At 45.1% G+C, this 21,460-nt stretch overlaps 1 protein-coding gene across 6 annotated transcripts in view; it reads left to right on the top strand.

The window, feature by feature from the left end:
• Positions 1-21,460, top strand: part of PDZD2 (PDZ domain containing 2) — a 1,567,362-nt gene that overhangs the window by 859,727 nt on the left and 686,175 nt on the right. The gene's annotated exons all lie outside the window — the stretch shown is intronic.

The following is a 21,460-nucleotide window of genomic DNA, read 5'->3' as shown; positions in this document are numbered from 1 at the left end:
CTTTGTAGGGTGCATGGTGTTAATAGAAAATGATAAGAACCCTTGCATTTGCACGTGTGGGTATTTGCACGCTCACTGTACGAGGTCTAGTGGGATCCGACCGTGGCAGAATTGGAATGCACTGATGGGAATCACATGGAGGCCTCCCGGGCCCCTGCCCTCTTCTAACCATGCATCGCATCTAACAAGGAGCTAAAAAAGAAACTGAGGTTGAGATTCTAAGAACTCGAGGCCAATTGAACAAATTGAATGTACAGCCCAATGGTTTAAGCTCTATGAAAATAGCAACACAGGTGCATTTGACAGTACCCACAATTGTGTAAAAAGATAAACAGCTTGCAATCGGTTTTATAGGGTAACGCATGTAAAAGTCCAATAGATGCAAGTCACCAAAATTGAACAGGAGCATTTTCTGGTGCATTTTAATGATGTCTTTGCCCGTGATAAATGCCAATATATATATTTTTTAAAGCAGGCTGCCTGTGCGCATTAAAACGCCATGCTGTCTGTGCATGTTAGTATTACATATACGAACATACTACTGTTGGCTTTTTAGTTCAAAATGCAATGCTACTCTAAAAATACATATCTAGACTGGATACACCAATGTGGGCCAATATGGCCATGTAAAAACATGTCACGTGTTGGCTTTACACTTAATGCCAGTAACAAATGCCATGCCACAGTAAGCAAATGTGCCCAGACTGGCAGCTGCTGCACTAATGTAATGCCCCCCCCCCAAATCAGAGGCTCTCTCCCTGGCACACGCATTCAGTCACACACCCATACAGTCTCTCATTCGCATGCACACTTACAGGCAATAGTCCTCGCGTATACACATGTATTGTTTTTATCTGCAGCCCCGGTCTGGCCTCTGTTTAGGCTTAGCCCGCCTCAGGCTCCCACAACATCCTCCAGCTCCCATGCAGCACACAATAGAAAATAGGAAGCAGGGAGAGCTTTCTGGTTCGTGCACAATTGCTGGGCCATGCAAGGCTGTGGAATCAAAATGCCCCTAAACTTGAATTGCCCATTGGGACTGCACGCTGGGGAATGCAACTGTCAAAGGGAAACCAAGTTCCCATTGACAGTGGGAGCCAGCCCGGGAGCGCTCGCTGAACTGCTTCCTGCATCAGGAGTGCTCATTGTTTTCACTGGGCTGGCTTAGCTCGTAGATAATGGGTGGCAGGTCGGCACTCTGTTGCCCATTATGGATGGGCCGCCCCTGTTATGTAGAATACATTGAATTTAAAGCGTTTTTTGTGGTTTAAAATAACATAGTATGCAAATGGGTTTCACTCTCCTAGGCTAAACTCGCTAGTGCACAAAATAAACAAAGGACCATAAAGAGTTCCTTATCTATCAATGTCTCCAAAGCGTCATATGAAGTGATTTAAAAAGAAAGAAAGCTGAAAAATAGTGCTCCAGTGGCAGCAGAAATTCTGCTCTGTGAAATTCCAACTGAGGCCTTGTGACGTATTCTGCTTTGTGAAACTCTGGCAGTAGGCCTTCTCCACCTCCCCCAAAATCCCATTGCCAGGCCTCCTCCCACCAGGTGCCATCCAAAACCCCAGACAAATGCACCTGCTTTTAAGGGAACGTTCAGTGCATGTTTCAACTCCTTTCCACACTCATTTTTAAACGAAACTATTCCAGAGCGGTTTCTTTTTAAAATAAAAGTATAGGAACAGTAAAACTTAATTTAAAAAAGCAGTGGAACACCGCTCCCAACCGCTCACGCCCACTTCGACCACTGGTTTTTATAGTTAAAGCAGTGATACATGTTCTTATTACAGACAGCTGGGAAGTGGTGTCACTGCTAGACTGTAATAAGGACAGTGTGTACAGGCTTTTTTATAAATATTGCAGGCTGTCATGTATTTTAGGCAAAATAACCCCTCTTCATCTAGTCCATTCCGGTCACCCATTTCGGAGATCTGATGGGAAAGGACTAAACCGTTCAGTTGGAGCAGGTTTCAGGAAGGTGAATTGTTTAGATTTCCCTGTGTCGTACTATTATTGTAGGTGGCAGCCATTTTGCAAAGGTGACATCCCATGGCCTTTTTCTCCACAGGCGCCCATTGCAGGTTAGATGGCATAGATCATGTCAGTTGGCTGTTTTATTTCTTTTCATCATCCTTAATGCAGCATTTCTGCTGGCGCTGGCATTCTTCCTGCGGTTGCTTTTCAGAGCCTGGGTGGTTGGGTTACCAGAGTTGCCATGTACCACATGGCTCAGAATGTAGGTGTGTGTGTGTGTGTGGAGTTACTTCAGTATTATTTTGAATTACTGCGGCGAAGGGGAGAAAGCGAAACCGCAAGGTTTTGTTTGGATTAAGAAATTGTGTTGGCTCAGTCCAACCACTTCTGAAAATATGCAGATCCTGCACCCCAGCGGCTTTATGAAAACAGCCATAATTGAGCTTTGTAGTCGTGCCAACACCCCACTCCTTTGTTTTTTAAACTTTTTAGTTCTTGTAGCCAACAGTAAAAAAAAAAAATCGAATAGAACGGGCATTGCAGTTTTACGTTTTAGTCCAGCCGATTTCGCCTTTCCTGAAAAAGGATATTGTTTTTAAAGTACATAGCAGACTGCGGGAAGTGTTGCTTATTCTTGGCAGCCAGAGTAAGGTTAAAAATGCTTACTTTTAAAAGGGAAATGGCGGCGGCATAGCTGTCCCCCGGCATTGGAATATGCAAAGTCTGTATTTTTGGAGAAGTGTCGTTAGTGCTAATTAGCTTGAAGATACCCTACGTCGTAGCGCCAAGGTTGTTCATTACATTGGTCCCAGCTGTTTAATGCACCCTGTTGCTGGATGTCGAGGTGCCTCACGACTCACAGACCAGTAAAATGCACCTTTTTCGCGTGCGTCTCGTTCTGGTGCACATCCAAGAGCGTGGAACTTGCTTTGCCTTTAACGTGGGTTTTTATCTGAATAGAACTGTTGTTGCCATAAGGGGTGGACTGTCCTAGAGGGAACTCTGGAGATTTCCCAGTAGACCTCTGCACCCTGGGCCTCTTTTGTGAGGTAACCTATTTTATTTCAATATGTTCTCATAGGAAAAAGGTTGGGCTTGCTGAAAGTGTGCAATATGGCAATATGGCCCACTTTGAAAATTATTTCCAGGGCCCCTTTCGGTTCCCAGTCTACCCCTTGTTGCCATACCTAATCGAAAGAAAGTTCACTTTTGAGAAGTCTTTATTTTGTTTCCATTGTCCTTAAACGCCTGTTTCTGTGTCGCTAAATGTGTTGACCATTTGCTTGGGGTGAACCTTAGTCTGGAGGACAAAAATAAATAAGCCATCATATCACTATATTAGGGAAGTCGTTTGCTCCAAAACGCAGCTTAGAATTTCTCTGGCACTTTTATTTGAGTGAGAAACCCCTCCTTCCATGTTCTTTTGTTGAAGGAAGTCCTATTGTCAACCAGTAGTTATGTGAACAAAACTAAGATTATATTGCCGATGGGGTGCAAGACGAACCTGCTTAGAATGTGCATGTATTCACATCAAGACTAAAAAATAACAACATGCATTTTGTCGAGTTTAGAGTTGAACTTTAAAACTAAAGCTCACACTGATAAATGCAGTATTACAGCAAGGTATCCGCCCTTAAGAGTGATTAGTTAATGTGCCTGCAGGTTTATGGGAGAGTCGCACCACACAAGAGAGGGATTATCCACGATACAATGAGTGAGGCAGATGTTGTGTGATTCATGTAAAGTGCAACTTTTGCGACTGCATGCAGCCTCGAGACCCTAAAGAACTTCTAACAAGTCACAAAAACTAGGGATCGAGGAAGGTCCGAAGGACATTGACAAAGAAAAGTGTGTTTTCAGGTGTCTCCTGAGATTGAGATGGGCCGTAAGTGTTCGGAACTCAGGTGAAAGCCTTCTCCACAATCGTGGTACCAGAACAGAGACTGCTTGCCCATTGGTCCTGGCTTTCTTAAATTTAGGAATCTGAAACAGACCAGCTATGGGTGGTCTTGGCTACATTGACTTTATTGTTGGAACTTCCCTGACACGCTCCCAATTCTGAACTGGAAACCACCCAGTTGACAATGCTATGTTATATATGTCCTCCTTCCATCTTCTGGAGCACCTTTATCAACCAGCCCTGTCCATAGGGACAAACCAAGCAAGAGCTGAGGAGAGAGAAGCCAAAGCACAGCCATACATAAATCGAACCTGAGCAGGTATCGCAGAAACTTTGCTCCGGCACTGGTATAAAGTTTCTGTAATTGGGTCCCTGTTACCCTCTGCCACCATTCTCAACTCTGGTCATTACCCCACCCCCACAAAGTTAGATGCGAATAAGTACATGCTCTGGAGCTACTAGCTCCTACTACCCTTCATGTTCTCAACCGCTAGCAAAAAAGCAAGCCTAAGCAAAGCAAACATTTTGGCTTTTGTGTAGACATGGGGTAGGCATTTTCCATGGCAGCAGCTGTCAAATGGTGTTAGTACCTGGGCATATAATGAATAATCACAATGTGTGGTACAGACATGTTGTGCAAGGGACAACTATACTGCATATAAATTAAGGACCAACATGGCTAGGGGTGGTCAGTGAGTGGGTATAAAGGCAAACTGTTACCAGCTCTGTGCCCCTTCTCAATTCCACCTTCCTTATCTACACTTCCCATGCAAATAGTTTTGGAATAAATGTAGTGCTTACAGTGCCACTGAATTAATAAAAATATTTGTCTTCTTCCAACCCAGCCTATTCCCACTCCTGATCATGAATCCTACTCAGTCATCATACAGAAAAAGAACATTCTAGCATTATTCAGCCCTCCCCATCACCTCAATTCTGGCTCCGATCACAAAGAAGAAAATACCAGTCGTCGGTCCCATGTTGCACCCCTTCATTATACAGAACACCTCCTTTCCTGCCATCTCACTCATGGCTTTCACCTATTCATCATATTGAAAATAAATTTCTTTTCCTGTCAGCCTCCTCCCATGTTCAAATTTACCTGGCCTATGGTAAAACAAAGAATATCAAGCCTCTTTCTGGAAGCCTCCTTCCATATGTCTCAAAATCTGTCCCCGATTTGAAACATGTACACGCTTGTTTTGGTTCATGCTGTCCTTCTTTCATGTCTCCTGCTTATCAAACAAGCTGACCCCACTTTTCTTTTTTCCACAACTTGAAGGCTTACTGCTTTGCTAGAACTCTGCGTTCCTTCTAGCCGGGAGGATAGCTGTAAGGAATCGGAGGGTGTCCTCACTTCTTTCCCCAACATATCATCCTCTCCAGCGGCCAGAAAAGGACGTTGCTATCGGATCCTGACCCTGGGGATGGATATGCGAGGGGAGGATCTCCTGGGTGGAGGAGACTTGAGGAGTGGGAATGATTTATAATGAGTGTGACATTCCACATGCCTTTGTAGGCTACTACCAGTCCCTTCACTATTTTTCCAGTAGACCATCTCCCAGTAAACATCAGCCAGCTACTGGGACAAGTTAGAGACCAACCTGAGCCATGCATCTTCTTTGTTGACTCTTACAGATACAAACACACCAGTTAGGTACTGGGAGGAGGAGGAGGAGGCAATCAAGAGCAATGCAGAACATCCAAGTCTGCAATGAGTGGTCTGGTCCTTTTCGACCAATCAACCTGGTGGGATGTTTAAAAGCAGCAAGAACGGTGAAAATTGAGTCAGCTGTGGAAGCAGGTCTGTGGACTGCTCTGGTTATGCATCTTCTTAAATAGCCATCAATGGATCCTTCTGTTCTATCCAATCTCTATCTGATTTCTTTGCTTCCCTTTGTCACTAAACTTTTGGAGTCCCTGGTTTCTCCTCTAATATCTACATATCTTGAGTCCTCCTCCCTCCTGGACCCTGTTCAGTCAGGTTTTAGGCCTAGCAGGGGCACTGAGAGTCTTCTGGTGTCAGTACAGGAAGATATGGCCAGGCTTGTGGACTCAGGTGGGGTTGATGCACTTATTTTGTTAGACCAGTCTGCAGCATTTGACACAGTGGACAACCCCATCCTGTTGTCCCGCCTTGCCTAGATAGAGATATCTGGGCAGGTACTAGCCTGGTTCGCTTCGTTCCTATACGACCGTACTCAGACCTTCTCAATGCCCCCCTTTAGGTCAGCCCCCTGTAATTTGACCTGCGGGTGCCACAGGGCTCCTCCTTGTCTCTGATTCTTTTTAATATATACATCTGGGCCCTTGTGTGTCTCATCCGCTCCTTCGGCATCAGGTGCTACTCTTATGGAGATGACACCCAGATCCTGATACGTTTAGACCTTGATCAGGCTGAGGTGTCGTCGTGCCTTTGGAGGTGCCTGGCTGCCGTAGGGGAGTGGATGAACCACAATTGGCTTAAATTGAACGGAGACAAGACCGAGGTTCTGGTGGTAAGCTGTCCCCCTAAACCTTGACTCTGTGTGTCCTCTTTTTGGCCCTCTTCCCCTGGTCCTCTTCCTGCACCGGCGGTGAAGGTAAAAAACCTTGCTGTGGTACTCTCGGCCACCTTGTCCATGGACGCCCAAGTCAACTCTGTATGCCAATCAGGGTATTTTCAGCTCAAACTACTGAAAAAAAGCTCTCCCAATGATTCCTATCACTCTTCGCCCTCCGGTTGTGGCCGCTATGTTGCTCAGTCATCTTGACTATTGCAACTCTTTATTTGGCCCAACCCAAAGGGCTGATCCTGCGGCTCCAATGACTTCAAAATCTGGCAGCCATGGTGGCCACTGGCACTACATATGGAGCTCACATCCCTCCCATCTTACGCGCCTTGCACTGGCTCCCGGTGGCCCAGCGGGTGAAATCCAAGGTGCTATGCATTGTCCATCGGGGATTACATGACCTGGGTGACGAGTATATACACTACTATCCCAAACGCTGTCCGTATTCTGCCTCTTCGAAACTGCTATGCGTTCTGTCTTTCCGCTGTGCGCAGAATGGGGTCCGTGCTTTCTCCATCTCCGCGGCCCCACTTTGGAACGAGCTCCCGATATCCATAAAAGACCTATCTAACCATCTCTTGTTTAGAAAGTCAGTCAAAACCTATCTGTTCTAGCCTTGCGCGACGTGGCCCTTGCCTGCCCCACCTTGTCGCTCTAGCGCCATGATACCCTCGGATGACCGCACGCTTTAAAAGTTTTCCTAACATAACATAACCGACCTCTCCTGGAAGGCGGCGTGGCAGACTGAGTGCTCGAGAACCCCAGAAAGATGCAGGGTGTATGCAGCGGGAAGCAAGGCTGAAGGAAGCTGAAGGCCGTTGGTGGATCACGGAAAGGGAACCGGCGTGACGAGGTCAAGCTGCAAAGTGAAGCCCAATCTACGAGAGATGCATCAGAGGTAGGAGTGAAGCCACAGAGAACCGCTGTGGAGACAAAACTCACTACACGAGAGAGAGAGAGCTTGTGGCGGCTGGAAGCCCCACTGGGACATCCTAAGCACAGACCGGTGAGTCAACCTAGGAAGGGAGGACATTGGGAAGGCAGGCGAGTACACGAAGCTTGTGAAACCTTCAATGAATGCTGATTTGAATGAAATCGAGTACTTTTTGAATATCGATCCAAATGAAATGAAAGCAAACACCTTTTGATTATGAATCCAAATGAAAGTAAGCCTGTTTGAATACCGATCTGAAAGAAAGCAAGTGTGGTTGAATACCAATCTAAATGAAAGCAGTTTTGTGGAATTCCCTGATAAAAAGGAACTGAATAACTTAAGAGAACAAGCACTGGCAAGCGCCATAAGAATATAAGGAATAGTGTGTAGAGGAGCAGCTAAATGCCTCTGCAGGAAACCCTACCCCCCTCCTCCCATATGTTTGAGACCTGAGACTGTGCCGTGTTTGACACTAGCAGCTGTGCCAATTCTGCAGCGTGTGTTCGAAAGAAGATACCCGTTGAGACAACCCTACCGAATGTATACCCGAAGTGATAACTTAAGGGAGGAACTCCCTGAAGGAATATTATAAAGAGCAAAGAAAAGAAGCTAGTGCCGTCACAAAAAGTATGCACGACATCCCAAGATACTGACTGAAGAGGATATATATACCCTAAAGAAACTAATGACGAAGTATAGGATTGAGTGAACTCTCAAATGTAAAAGATTACATGTGGACAAAGTGCTGTAGAAAATCAACCATTCAATAAATGTAAAGATGCTGAAACGCAAGGCAGAGCAAGTCTTCCTAGAAGCTGGCTATACATAGTGAATAGAACGCAGGCAAAGCCGCTGTTATATAGAAGCTGGACATCGGTATCATGAATTTAGTAAGCCAGGACCCATGAAGCAGGAAGGGAAAACTGTCGCAGCAAGAATAAGCAGAATCGTGAAGCTGCAAGACGAGACTGTCTGGCCTGGAGTCATGACTGAAGCAGCCAAGGTCAGCTATCTATTCTGGAAATGGGCGAACATGTGGAGGATGATTCATCCCTTTTTAAGGTGCAAAGAAAGAACACCAAGAGTGCCAAGTTTATTTGATTTAAAACATTTAAAAGATGCAAAATTGACCAAATCGTGGTCTCCTGTCACGTGAACCAAGGATGGAAATAGAGTTCGAATTTGGAGTCCCAAGAACACGATAGGTAGTGCTCTCAATCTTATATATTCTAAAGACAAGGATACTCCGCAAGGCCAAGTTCAAAGACAATCTTCATGGCAGAAGGCATGGGTGCTGAGGTATGCTGGGCTAATTGGGTGGTGGAGTAACGTCATGCCCCATTTCCTTGCATCTGGATATGGGCTTACATGCTGGTAAGTGAACTGAATGTTCCAAACCTGGCACAAGCGTGCCAACCAATTGTATTAGTCCATATAATGAAGGACCTTAAAGTTTGAAGACAAATGAGAATGTTTATCTAATGTTTTTGAAGATGACATGTTTTAGAGGTAGGCATATGTTGCCCACCTGATAGTGGACACCCAATCACAATCTTAGTTCCTATAGAAATTAAACTTAGATGTTCCCCTTAGCCAATCTGACCCTTGATAGGTTTTTCATTATTGCCATGGAGTATGACATCACCTCTGACATATTTTTGGCATAAAGTCTGTTTTGTGAAAAGATTGCTGAGAGATACTGAGCGTATGTCCGTTGATGTTCGTTGTAAACTCCCTGTTTTAGATAATTGTTAATAAAACAATACTTGGCCATCTTCCTGAGTTGGTTTGGCTATTTGGACTCAGAATTATTCTGTATGATCCCATCCATTACATATGCACGTTCCTAAAGGGCCCTAAACTCAGATGTAACTTGAGAGAATAAAGCAGTGGCAAGAGCCACGAGAACATGTGAAAGTGCAACTAGTGAATGGTGGCAAACCAAACCGTGGTAAAGCATCAAGAGGATGTGAAATGGGAATAAGCCAAGCACCACTGTAGAGCTGACACAGTTGCAGTGTGCATTTCAAGGAGAAGCAAGTAAGGTGCATGGTTTGCATGACCTGTGATGGGTGGACTGTGTGGTCTGACAACTGTGTCTAGACATAATACACCCACCTAAGGAAAAGCCACTTAAATCATCTACAAGGTTGTGATTGAATGTAAAGGGAAAACTTGTGTGATTTGAAATTAAGAAACTGAACCCTATGAAATTGATGAAAGGTAACCAAGCCAGATGCGCTGGGACGTATCCCCAGGAATTGTGTTGTTTTGGAAGATTAAAAGACTTGAAAGCTTGGGGAAGGGAGCCCCCTCTTTTTGTAACGTAAACTATATTGAAACTTTGTCACAGGAGCTGGAAGAAGCTCTGAACTTTTATTTGAACACTTCTCATGTTGCTGTTGACCTTGTATTCAATTAAATTTGAGGGCAAGTGTAGGTTTTGGACACAGACAGACATTTGCTTTGGACTTCCTGACACAGACTATCATTAGTTTCGTTTAGGAAGAGAAATGCCACCTTACGATAGGGCAAATTAGGCCTTTTTCCAACCCTCTTTTTGATTTAATAAAAGTTTACATCCCAAACTTTATTAAGTTATCTGTGTCTACTTCATGATGCCTTCACATAGCTCAAGGGCAACATGCTTGCCTTGGGGACAGGATGCTACTGTGTGTCATGGGTCCGATACACACAGTCCACTCCCACCAAACTCACAGGTCGATAAATTCAGTACCACATTTTAGGCAATAATGACGTTAATAAGTAATCATGAGGGCCTATAACAAGGGCATTGGGACGTTACCACCCGTCCCATGTAACGGGGTGATCACGCCATTAGCACCTTGGGTTACCAAAATGGTAACCGGGGCACGTCCCATTCAATTCATGAAAATCCTTTCCCCAAGATGGCCCCATGGTAATTGTAGGCGGTGCTCCATTCAGAGCCCCTCTTCCATTACCATGGGGTCCTGGAAAAGCAAGAGGTGGTGAGGCGGCAGCACCCGCCGCTGCACCACTTACATAAGTAGGTTATGGGGGGTTGGAAAATAGTTAACAAAAAATAATTTAAAAAAAATGCATTGGTGAGTGGGTGGGGAAGATGGCAAAGCGGGGCATTGGAGGCAGCCCCCAGGTTCCGTGGAACATGGGCTGAGATTAAAGATTTCAGCCCGCGATCCGTGGAACCTAATTGGCTGCACCCCCACTCTGGGTGCTAATTATTATAATTTTATTTCTTCATAGAATGTATACATATCCTGTAACAAGGTATGTGCCTTCTTTGTTCTGGCCTCTTGTCTTTGGTACTCTCCCTCAAGTCATCTTAAATGTTGGTAAGCACAAAAGTATTTATACACATTTTCTTTCTCTTTTTATTTCTCCTCATAACGCAACAAGCATTGGCAAAGTTAACAGATTTGACTTTTGTGTCATCATGGGATAGACATTTTCCAAGAACTGACCTAATAGTACCACATGGGCATAAAGCAGCAACAACTTTCAAATAAGGGGTGAGTACCTGGGCAAAGAAGTCCATCTCGATTCAGGCCTTGTAAGATCAGGGAGCTTGGTATCTCAGTTCTCCTTTTTCTTTCCCCCCTTGTCAGGGCCAATACAGTGAGTGATTCTAACCAGAACCACCCCAGCACAACCATAAAATGTGAACTTCAGAATTCAAGGTCTGCAGTAGTTAATGCTACCACCATTTTTGTTTCATCATAGATAATAAATGGAACATTTTCGAAATAGAGACCTGGTTTATGGAGGATAGTAATTCTATCTTTCTCTCTTTGGTTTGAAATAATTGCTCTATCCAGTGCCTTAATGGCCTTCAGAATCTAGATGGCGGCAGGGAGAATGGATTTTATCTTTAAAACAAATCCAGCAATTTTGAAGTTACATTTTCTCACGTGGGACAATATTTCATAAACTTGTATTTGTTTATTTTATACCCACCGTTTTATTCAAATATCACTAGAAAGGGGGTCCCCTTACGTTATGCTGGAGAAGTCGCCACATATTGGTAACTGGCTTACAGAAATAAGAATTGGCTTGCCTGTGAACATCTCACTAAGAAAACTACACATGCACAATCAATTATATTTCTGAATCTAATTCTAATAGCGCAAAGTAATTTCTAATTAGTACCCGGCGAGAGACAATCAGATTGTTACAAACGATCAGATTGGCCCTTGCCAAGTCATCACCTGAGGGGCACCATTCGGAGCGCTGAGTCCCACAGAGGTCTTTTCCTTTCTTCCCCGGCCGCCATGGAAAGGAAGAGGGGACTACATGTATTTTGTATGTTTACTTTTTTCTTCTCTTTTTTTAATGGCCACCATGGAAAGGGAGATGGGACTACGTGTAGTGCCTTCACACCTATCCCTAGTGGCCATTTTTTTTGCTTTTCTTTTCTCGAGTTGATAAACTGTTTCAACGCAGTTTATCAGCTCGAGAAAAAAATGCTATTATCACATCGGTAAGACATGCCGTGGTACTAATAGCAATAGAACCCTCAGAGGGGAGGGGCATTACCATACCAGTAATACCCCGCTCCTCGGGTTCTATTGCTTCAATTGCACAATCTCTGTCCATAATTACATGGTTCCATGTCATTTCATTGCCAGAATTTTCAAAGCCTGGCATTTCAATGTGGAAATGTTCATTGAATTTTCTTTTTTTTTATGGGAGTCCCCTCCTAAATCCCCTCTCCCCCACCTATTTTACCTATTCCCTAACCCCAAATCCTTATCTGCCCTTTCCCAGCCCCCCTAAAAGATTCGATGAACATTAGTGCACGTTGAAGTGGCAGGCTTTGAAAAATCCGGCGATGACAGGATGTCGTACCAATTACATCACCACTTATCGGCAAGAGTATTCAAGTACTTCACTAAGCAAATTGAATATAATTTGCTATCATTCACCTCGTCCATCAAATTAATTTTAGCGAGGGTTGGAGAATGCTCTACCAGCTGCAGCTTTACAATTGAACAAAATCCTGGTTTTAGAGGACTTTAATATATATGCTGACCACTCTGATAACCAGTATAGCCTGAAATTGTTTGTTTTGTTGGAGGAGCCTGACTTGGTGTCCTTAGCAAATTTAGTCTAATGTTGTCAGAGGTGCAAATGCTACGCTGATCTACACACTTCCTGACCCCTGGACTGATCATTTTGTTAGGATTATTTCTATCACTGTTTACATCTGGATTCATAGCCCTGCATATCATAGTCTAGGTTCTAGACCACCATGGAATAAGAATGAATGCCTCTTAATTGAAACCCATGTGTTGACCTATAACCTTCCGCTTCTTGCTTTGCAGCGCTCATGTACAGAATACTCGAGGCCACGCCAGATTGTGGTTAGATCCGCATGCGAGTCTACGGCTCCCTTGCGGCAGGCACAATCTAATAGTCCTCCTATCCCTAGTCCTCTGCTCTCCTTAAAACTTTGAAGTCAGATTTTTGCAGGCGAGAAAACATGTATACGAGATTGGATAACCCAAATTCCCTTCTAACATTCAAAGATACATTAAGAATTTATATAAAACATGAATTTGTAAAGTTAGGTGCCTGCATCTTCAGGGAAAAGTATATCAAGCTGACGACGATAAATTGAATTAAAATTTGTCAGCTTGTGGATTCCTGCTGTCTTGTCAAAGCTAATTATTTGAACACTTTCTCTCCATCTTTAAAGTAACTGATATTCAGAACATCTACGTAAAGAAACGTGTCCCTTTTTGCCCCTTAGGGATTTCTACTCCGTTTGGTGCCCGTTTCAATTTCCACCGCACCAATAAATTGTTTCTCTACCATCAATGCTGAAACCTACACGTTCACTGGAATATAACCTTCTAGCCTTGGTTGTGACACAACATGCAAATGTTTTAGCTCCTGCTGGTCCTAATTTTATTAATCTTTTCTTGCAAAGTTTATTTTTACAATCTTTGAAAGAGACCATTAGTACCCCTTTATTAAGACTTTAGGAGTCATGTGGGAAGTGTTTATATCAATCAATAGATTCACAAGGGTGTTAAAAACTCCTTTTTATAGAGTCTAGCAACTCTGCAGAATGTACCCTTATCTACCAAAACCACAGTGGTCCTTGGAGCCTTGGTTAAGTCCATGCTCAGTTACTCTAGTGAGTTGTATATCAAGATCCCTGATTATCAACTGGAACATCTGCAGTCGATTCAAAATGCTGGTAAGTATTTAGATGGATTTCTAAACTCTGACCTAGTGGACAGACGTTTAGGAGGCCACCCTCGGTTTAGTGAAACAGGGGGAAACTTCTGGATAAGCCAGACCAATATAGGTAGCTTGGCAGGCAGTCAAGACTAAGTCTCGGGAGGGATGAGCGTGATCGGAAGCCCACAATGAGAACACACAGCAACAAACCACAAATGACTCGTAGACAGGTGTATATGAAAAATATCTATACATTTTATACATTTGTGGGACGGACCAATAGACACAAGTAACTTTCGTAATGTGAAAACAGTTATCACACAATATCCTTATACTATTATATATATATATATATATATATATATAGAGAGATAGATATATACACATACATTATGTTTGTAAATCACAGCCACAACCTGTAAAGAGAGGGTTGAGTTAACACATTAATAGCATTAGGCAATTCTTCTGAGTCGTTCCCTAACTTTCGAGTTCAGCCCTAAGAAAAGGGATCTCTGCGCTCAACAGTACAGTTGTGTTTAAAAACGCATGATCGCGCAAGTGAAGCAAAAAACGTGTCTTCTTGGGAGGGCTGTAGCAAGTCAGAAAGGGGCTTGAGGCGATAAAGAATTAGTTCCCACTATTTGAGTAGGCCCTGCCCTTGGCAGCAAAGCAGTGTTCAAAATGCGAGAATAGCTATGGAGCGCAGGCTAAACCAGCCAAGATTGAATACTTTTAAGGGATACTTGTGCGTAAAAGTGATCGGTTGTGGCATGGGGCCACCGGTAAGTGATGCAAGTACTCACCGCCCCTCGGCACAGTCCGGACCAAACTCGAGGTTGCTAGTAGGTTTGAGTCCTGCAATTTCGCAGCGTACCGGCTTTCAGTTGCTGCGGGGAGAACGATCATCCATGATGGGACAGTTGCCTTTTCTCAGCTAATGAAGGTGGTATGAAGAAAATTCTGGTGCAGCAGGCATTAGGGCACAGGAGAACAGAACAGCAATGGGTCTACAGCGACTGTCACCAACAGGTAGTGACGCGGAAATCACAGATGCGGGCAGAGTTATGCACTCTCCTAATTCTGGACCCAGAGGAGCTAGGCCTGCAAATTATGGCAGGAGAATGCACAGGACCACAAGCAAGCAAAGTCCCAAGTCTCGGGTGTGCCCTTGAGACGGCAGCAGTTCTGCCGGATACCCTGAGGTAGAGCTCGACAGTTCACTGGATGCCCTAGGAACACTTCCGAAGGGGCTTGTCAGGTGAATAAGCAGGGGGTGCCGAGAGCTGTTGTTCCCAAAACTCCAAATGGGCGAAGCGCCTTGGCTGGCCTTGAATGAAGAAGAAAGCAGGGATCTGACGGGACAGCAGAGGACGAAGGGTGCCAAAACCTTCCAAAGCGTCTCTGCGGTTTTAAGAGTCCGTTTCTTCGTGCAGGAGACTTGCCTCCTTCTGTAGTTCGGTGAAAACTCAGGTGATTGACCTGGAATGAACGCGGAGCCCCTTCTCTTATCCAAGATTAGCTTTTTGCCAAAATGAAGGACTTCCAATCGAAGATCTGCTCTCTTGCAGGTATCCCAGTTGTAGACCAATCATGGTCCACAGTGGTCTCAGTCATTCAGGCTCTCCAGACATCCTGGCACCATTAGTGTGTATTGGGACCAGACAGTCCCAACCCGCTTCTGGGTACACACCCATGACGGGCAGAAGCCCGCAAAAGAGATCAGTTTTTGCGGGAGGCTGCATGCCCAATTAAGGAAAACCCAGGTTACTCAACCTGGGTGAAGGCAAGGGACAAAATGGCCATGAGACAGAACAAAAGACATTGTGGCTTGGCCCTTTTCAGACCTGGCCACAGTCTTGAACCAAATGCGGTAAACGTGATGTGATTCAGTAAAAAGAAGCGAAACACTATAAAAAGTAACTGCTACCACCAATTTGTCCAAGACACACTCGTACAATCACCAAAAAAACCTTTGAGGGCGTCTAGGGACATAAAACAAAAACAGACCCTAGCGCATGGTACCGGAAGGTACATTGTGCCATGTTAAAAAGTTACCAGGAAATGGCAACATAGTCAAAGACGAAGGGAAACAGTTTCCCAGTACTGACAGTCTGAAGGACGTGTCAGTTTCCCCATAAAAAGTGAGCAAAAGGCCAGGGGAGCACAGCTGAAGGCAGGGCTCCACTGGAAAAAGTCAGAATACGATAGCCAAACAAAAGCTAAACGTTTGGGGTCCATAAATGGAGGGAAATTCATAAATGCAATCTTTCCTTAACAGTAAGCATCTAATCTATGGACTTTCTAAGGTTCACAATGTTTCTGGTCCTCAACAGGCACTTCGTTGGCTGCGGGTATGGCAGAGGGTCCACTTGAAACTCCTGGGTTTGGTTTTTAAGTGACTACGGGGACTTGCCTCTTATTATCATTAATATGGTATTTATTGAGTGTAGGCCTAGCTTCGGGAAGGAATAGTACCCTTTACAGTTCGTAGGGAGAAATACACGGCAGGCGAAGCAGATAGCAACAGATCAGTACAAGGGGGGAGGCAGCTAACAGAGGACGGAGGAGCAGGGTATTCGGCAGCAAGACTTCTACAAGCATCCAGAGGAGAAAACATCGGGAGGGGGGTGGAGATCGCCCAGTGAGAGGAGGTTCTTGATCTTTTTCAATTGTAGAAGTGGGGGCAGAGGGGTCCATAGCCCCCACATATTTATCGAGCACTATCTATCCTTAGTAGGACGGTAGGACCTTCTGTTCACAGGAGGATTCTGGGAAACATTCCGTAAATGTACAGGCAAACATGTAACATGCATTCTTATTTTTCTTTTTACAGAGTGGACTATGGTGTGGAAATCGGTAGAGTTGGCGCTGTGTGCAAATAATGTCTGTCACATCACAATTCACCTCTATACAAACTGGACATGGTGCTTTAAGAGCACTACATCTGTGCTATGCCCAGGATGAAAGATAACCTATCCGAACCATTCACATTGATGGCTCAGTTAAACATTTCTAAATCATGGTAACATTACGGGGTTAGAACAAACCGTCTTCTGACACAAGTCTGCTAAATCATATTCCACTGCTTCTTTTCACATTTCTTTTTTTTGTACATTCCTCTATCCTAGTATCCCATAGCCCTGACCATTTTTGTTTTCTGTGCTCAAAAATGTTGACTTTGTAATGCAGGATATATGTTTCAGGAAAATGTCACAATAATTGAATTAGTAATAAATCAAGTGCGGAATACAATATTCCGCGTCAATACACATGCAAGTAATTGAACAGCAAAATGGGTTGGGGAAGGGACGCATCCTTCGAAACACTGCACTAATGCAATGTCGCGCAACGTTTAGTGTCTACAATGGGCCGAGTCAGCAAAAGGCATTCTGAGCTCAGACAGAGTCCTTAGTAAAGCCAATGGGTACCAAGAGGCATTAAGTGCAAGACTAGGAACAAGAGTGTAACCAAATATAAGCGCGCAAAGTAGCTCAGCGAGTGTAGTGCTTATCTCTGTCGGTAATGTCTGATTATGACCCAGACTGCTTTAGCGCCGGAACAAACACATACATTTTTCTGCTTTAAAGTCCTCATTCAAACTCTCTTTATTGGGTGCTCCTGAATTACTGAAGACTATGTTAGTCCATTGCAGTGACAAAAGACTACAATTCCAAGAATACAGTTGGAGGTGAAATGAAACCCCACGCTAGGGCATGATGTCCGGTGTGACATGTAGTACACCAGTGAGCCTTGTGTTTTTTTTTCCTTTTTTTGATTTTTTTTTAAAACCGGTTTCTAGCTAGTTTTATTCTTGTATTCTACTTTTCCCTGCTTTAACGTGTACACCCATCTCAGTCACCCGTAAGCAACTTGCACTCACAGGTTAGACTTGGTGAGGCCATCGCAGCACTTCATCCTTGACTGTAAATAATAAAATAATCATCTAGCATTTATATTGCGTTACAAATCCTCAGGCATCTGTGCGCTATTTATTATTACCCATGGTGTGTGGTGCTCATTTATCAACCTCGGAAGGATGAAAGGCTGAGTTTGGCCCTGCTGGGATACGAACCTGCGGATCTCAAAGCGAGCGCTCTACTCGCTGTGCTATCTGCTCGGCTTAAATTGTCCTATAAACTGTCCTATAAACTGGGCACCACTAAAATTGCTACATATCATGAGTCTGTTTCCTGCTGGCACACACCTCCAAACCGTGCAGCGATTACCAGGGACCCATGCCATCATCCCCCAACAGGTAAGTCGCCTCCTGAAAGGCGACTTACCTGTTGGGGGATGATGGCATGGGTCTCATTCCTGGAGATTACTAGATCGATGCTGAGGGATGAGACCGCTCCTTGCTGGGGATCCCAGCGGCGAGAAAGCGACAACATGGCGGAAGTCATGCAGTCGCTGCTTGCTCTGAACCATGCTGGGTATTCGTGACATGGTAATGACCTGGTGGGTTGCTAGAGATCATAAACTAATAGTTCGGCTGAATAAAAAGAGGTTTGTGTGTTAGTTTCATAACTGTTGTGTTGGACCTGTTGCTGCACTGCCATGATCCTAGACTTGCGCTTCCAGGCTTTTGCGGCACAACTGCCACGCCCTTCCTGCATGGACTACACGGAAAAGTGAAGGGATTAGCCTTTCTGGGATGCTTTTTCTTTGAAGCATGGATCCCTAACTCCTTCCCAGCCAATCACTCCGTTGGTGTCTGCTCGTGTTAGCGCAGGCGCCCTGGACTTAGGCTTGACTTGCTACAGGGGTCTATCTCGCCAATTTATCCACATTGGTGAAGTTCTGTTATTGAATCCAGATCCGTTTCTAGGGGCGGGCGAACGGAGTGGCAGCCCGGGGCTCAGGATGGGGAGTGGAGCACGGTAGGGGCAAGTGTGGATCGGTCTCCCTCCGTCGCGGACAGACCGTGGGGGACTGACTGTTTCATCAGGCTAACGTCTGTGTCCGCGGCGCACTGACTACAGATAAAAGACACAAACCTGCTTTTCCCTGCAGCACACCCCATCCCACAAGCATTTAGCACCTCTTTATCATCCTAAAAGGCCTTGCCTTTCGCAGGGCGCTGCCAGCCTTAGACAAGTTGGGACCATTAGCCCCCCACACGAAGGGCATTGGCAGGGCTGAGTGGGTGCTGAAACGACTGACAATAAAAGCGAAATCCAAGTAAAACTAGAGCAATGCAGGTGGGGTGAGTGGGGGAACGTGGGGTGCTGGATGGGCTTAGTGAGAAAATGAGGGGGAGAAAGATCAAGGATGGGATTAGTGCCTGAAGAAGGGCAAATAACATGAACACAGGAATGAAAGGAGAAAACGCAGAAAGAACATGTACAAGAATGCCAGAATGAAAGAAGACTGTGGGGAGGGGAGGAAGAAAGTGGCCATCACATGGAATCCAAAAGCCAATTAACGAGGAAGTGTCAAATGAGAAGGAAAACAGTAAAGGAAAGTGGGTAAACGATCAAAAGAAAGCAAGGGATTGAACAAAAAACAAAAGGAGTACAGAATGTAAAAGGGAGCGAATGCTGACCGAAAGTAGTTAACATGCAGTAGAAGGGGATCAGGAAAGGTTGTGCTGCACACATAGGAAAGGGGAACAAGATGAAGGAAGGAACGCTCTCATCTCTCCCTGGATGTTTGGTGCCTTCTACTCCATAACAAGCTGGTTCTCTGCCTGGACAAGTTGTCTGTTACCTACTTGGTGGTGGTGGTGGCCCGGGTAAGTGTCAGAACTCGGCTCTATCTGCCAAATACTGCTATTGGGATTTATGTCGGTTCCCAACCCTGAAAACATATTACAATCGCCACGTGGCTGGCTAACACCTGAAAAATGTCAGGCCATTTTCCAGCCCACAATATGCCCTCCTGAACTCCAAAAGAGAACGTGTTCATACACCGTTTCAAGGTCTGCACTATTTTTATGCATAATGTTGACCATTTGTACAATGTGCACCACAGGCTGATGTGTGCCATGTCTCACAGCATGATCACAGGCAATGTGTCATCCTTTCCTAAAAGAATGGTGAGTCATACCTCGTAAATCGCACTGCTTTGGTGCATCACCCACCAAGGAGACCGTTCATAAACAGAGCTAGGCAAACCCCATCCATAGATTTCAATGGGCTTCCTATTCTAAATCTGATTTCATCCACTTGGCGGCTCAAAAAGATTGAGATGGATGGGTGATGTGAATAATACTGCAGTATTTGGTCGTTAGCGGCAGAGTTGGCAGGGGCTAGGCCTTTAACTGGGTGGGGTGCCAGCATGCACAATTGCTTTTGCCTACCCCAGGTCATTGGGCCCATAGCTGCAGAAGCTGTACCTTCTGCTATATGTCTGAGGCAAGAGGGGCACACTGATGTTGGGTATGCCACAGGGGAGAGATTGCACACAAGACCAAGTTTGCAGCATTTGAGGGAGCGGTGCACAAGTTGGGGTGGGTGGGCGCACTTTAGTTGTTTGCCCTTGGCGCAATATTTGTGATGATCCTCAACAGGGATGGTTCTTCCCGGCCTGATTCCAACGTGGCCGTACTGCCACCCGACTGTAACAGCAGCAGTCTAGTTGATTATCCCCATCATGCACTGCGAGTCTCACACGCCACTTCCTCCTTAGTATATCACTGTGCAACGCCAGGGAAGCTATGCGTTGCTACTCTCTTAGGAGCCCACAAACGCTACGTAAGTTTGTTCGGGGAACTAATCCTTTGTGCCCGCTACCTGTATTCTTCCAGATCTATCAGTAATACTTTTTCCTCCTTTTTTCACGTAGAGTACAGCTGCCACTGTAAACGTAGTATTACAGGAATCACCTGAATTCGGGCAGTGTAAGCTCCGCCCCTCGAGTTCGCGGCTTACGCTCATGCGCAGCTTGTCTTTCGGTAGGCACCCTTTTGTCCTTTGTGCATAAAACATGATTCTGCATAGCCCAGACTCCCTCATTTCCATTCTCCTTCCGCCTGAGTTAGGATTAACATTCTGTGTCATCCAGGCTCACTCCAAGATCCCGAGAACAGCGCCCGGAAGAGTTTTCTCAGACTACTGCAGAGTAGGCTATATTTACCTTCCATCCCGTGTACTTTAGCTGTTAAATATACAACAGAACGGTTAGTTTCTCTTGTAACCATTTTTCTCCCATTTATTCTCTTATCCTCCAGTCTTCCTTTACTTCTTAAAGGCGCTTCTAAAGCTGGTTGGGCAAACAATAACCAAGTAGCCCATCCATACCCTAGCTTGTGGTAAGACTTCATAGACTCCAGAGTCAGAACAGAAGGAATATACCCTATACCAAATAGGCCTTCAGGGCTAATTTCTCTATTCTCTTTCCTACTCATCTGCAGTCCGGTTCCAGACCAGATCCTCTTAAAGCTGTACCAGACATCTAGGACAGACCAACGTTCCACGCCTGGTCGTCTCGTGGAGACCACGCAGACCAGCAACGCTCCACAGGGTTTTATTCCCCATGAGGGTTTCCCTCACGGGGGCCTCCCGGTGATCAAGCTTCTGTGCCGGGTTACAAGGAGGTTCTCAGGGGGATTTCTAAATACAACTGGGAACAGCACAGATTTCATCCACCAACCAGGACAGCTGTCGAAACCAGTATCATCTCTTATTCAAGCCCAGGTAGGTGGTCTTTTGAGTTTACTCCGTTCACACTTGGGACAAAAAACGCTTTCTTAGCACAACAGATATAACAGATAGCAATGCCTGTCTTGTTCGCTTGCCCCAAGAGGGTCAGAGGAGGACTCTAAAGACCTCTAAACATGGAGCAACAACAACAGATCCAACAGCTGATTGCGGCAGTACAGTCAGTAACAACCGAAGTCCAACAGCTGAAGCAAGATAATGCTACCCTGAGGCAACACCAACAGCAGGCTGCACAGCAGGCGTC

This window comes from Ambystoma mexicanum, chromosome 6p, assembly GCF_040938575.1.
Source record: "Ambystoma mexicanum isolate Mex_15411 chromosome 6p, UKY_AmexF1_1, whole genome shotgun sequence".
NCBI lineage: Eukaryota > Metazoa > Chordata > Amphibia > Caudata > Ambystomatidae > Ambystoma > Ambystoma mexicanum.
This window is presented reverse-complemented; position numbering and strand designations above follow the sequence as displayed.